Source organism: Aplysia californica, unplaced genomic scaffold, assembly GCF_000002075.1.
Source record: "Aplysia californica isolate F4 #8 unplaced genomic scaffold, AplCal3.0 scaffold00343, whole genome shotgun sequence".
Classification (NCBI taxonomy): domain Eukaryota; kingdom Metazoa; phylum Mollusca; class Gastropoda; order Aplysiida; family Aplysiidae; genus Aplysia; species Aplysia californica.
Window position 1 is genome coordinate 542,839 of NW_004797613.1, and position 2,459 is coordinate 545,297.

General features: G+C 37.3%; 1 protein-coding gene across 1 annotated transcript in view; it reads left to right on the forward strand.

The window, feature by feature from the left end:
* Positions 1 to 641: 641 nt before the first annotated feature.
* Positions 642 to 2,459, forward strand: part of LOC101864077 — a gene marked incomplete in the record, with an annotated part of 69,882 nt that continues 68,064 nt past the window's right edge. The window contains 1 exon segment of the mRNA XM_013085087.2: positions 642 to 1,234.

Sequence of the window (2,459 nt, forward strand, 5' to 3'; positions counted from 1 at the left end):
TCAGCTATGATGCAGAATATGTAATAAGAACGGCTTATGCTGAATAAAACTCCCTAACGGATGTGGTTACTTTATGGTAAAACGATACTGGCTATCTTCATCTCTTTTCTTTTCTTTTACGTTAAGCAGCATATATCTTGAAGCGCACATAAGTATTTTTCCATAGATGAAACTGGTTCTGGGCATCAAGGATAACATATCTCAAAGCGTTTTTAGTTGCGGGCATGCCAAAAATGATTATTCATCCTGGGAGTGGCGAGAAAAAGATTTGTAGTCGCTGGGCCATCAATGCAGACACCTCGATAATTGGTAAAACGTTGAGCGGGCTGCAGGCCTACCGCACTTAATTTCATTAAGTTCCGGGAGGAGCTACCCTTGAGGACCATTTTCTATGTTTCTTGCCCGAGATCAAATCTAAGTACACATAGTAAAATCTCTTGATACGTAATTTTATTTTGGCATAGCTACAACGGTTGCTATGGAAACGGCCGCCATCTTGAAAATAAACAATGAATTTGAAATCCCTAAGTTCTTATTTACAGACCAAATTTTACATTGATGACAGTCTTGCCAACTATGTTTCCTGAAAGTTTCATGTCAAAAGGACGAAAACTAAGGAAGGAGTAGGGAAAAAACTGCACAAAATTACATTTTGCGAAAACCGACAATAATTGTGAAAATTCACTATATTTATCCATCCTCATGTTTTTAAAGGCAAATTACCTGTAAATTAAAGTCTTTCTCAATTTAATCCATGCTATTTTTAGACAAAAAACTGGTGGATCTTCAAAAATCAGACAACATAAAATGTGCATAGCCTGACCCAAAATCTGCAAAATCAAGGGTCGCTCCTCCCCTAACCCACCAGCACGGTTCAGCGCAGAACTTAGCGTGTCCTGTAGTCCTACGCCACCCGCTTGACTTGGGAAGCGCGGCTTGAACTGACCGGACTCTTCCATGAGTCGTAGTCGTTAGTCAGTGCGTAACAAAGAACATTGTCTTGGGTGTACATTGATAACTCTTTGTTTCTCTTATTTAATCTTTAATGAATAGTGTGATAACTCTGTGGCGCTTATTTCTATTTCAAATGTAAAGGAGTTATAACAAGGAGGTTCAAGACCATACCAAAAGTATTGTTCTTTTTCAGTCGGATCTTTCTGCGCATGTCAGTGTTGCTATTTCATTTGAAAGGACATTCGAATGAACGGATGGGATATTTCGGACATCGCAAGAGGTGAGGATGTTCTCAAATTATTTATTTTGTTTTGCCTTTTCAATTAGGAAAATTAAATAGCTATAATTCTCAATGAAAGAAACATGCACCCTACTTTTGCACTTAGAAATGCTGTGTACTTACATTGAGTAAACGTTTTGTATAATAACAGATGTTTTTTTTTTCCTGGTTCTAAAAAGATATACTTTTTTAAAGCAGAGTGCTAAGCTTCGTTACCTGTAGGGACGTCTTACTTCTCCCTGGATATAAAATTTTGCGAGGAACCCACAGGTTTACCAAAATTTCAGGTTCGATATTTGCACAAATGTCCTTAATGTAGCATTGTTAGAAAATATCAGAAATGAAAAGATTGCCTGAATGGTAAGTCAAAAGAGACCTAGCCCAATTTGGAAAACCAACCATTCTTTAATTGCTTAACATATCTACAACCTCTTATGGTATGATGATTATGTATAGTTGCCTAACACTGCAACTAATTAGAGAAATTTTGAATACATGTATGTACTTAAACATTCTTTGAGTTTGAAAATCAGCTTTAAAAAGTGTAAGTGTATGGGTTTGGCGCCTCTATCAACACTTTTGGGTTATCTAAGAGGCGATAGAACGGAACCAAAAGGGTTGAGAGCCCTGGGAAACTCCACAAACAAACTGAGTTCAAAAACACCTAGTCTGGGACTGGAACCAGGGCCATCTGCTCCGTATTCCAGCATTTTAGTCAAATGAGCTACAAAAGCGGACATTTTTTTTTAAAATTCTGCAACCTGAAAAATGAAGCACGGGGTAGGGGTGGGGGGGCCTTAATATTGAGACTTAGAATGTTGAATGTAAATTAAATAACTGAGCATAAAAAAGGAAAGCTTTAAAATTGTAGTAGCAATGACGCTTTCTTTTTTCGGGACAGGGGGGGGGGGTGTTTAATTTTGTTTTTGTTTTATTTTATTTTTTCATTGTTTCTTGTTTATGTCGCGTCGTTGTTTTGGGCAAGTGAATTTTGTTGTTGTTGTTGTTGATGTTTTTAAATTTCTTTTTGAGTTTTTCCCCCATTATTTTATCGAGGGAGAGATTCACTGACCGGATTTATTAGACACTACACTAAGAGCACGCAAACCATAAATTATGCGAGCGATGTGTGACCAAACTATGTAACTGAGACTGGAGAACAAGTTCTGTTGCGATAATATCTTTGCAGCCATCATTAATTTTCTTTGTTAGAGGCTATCCAAAA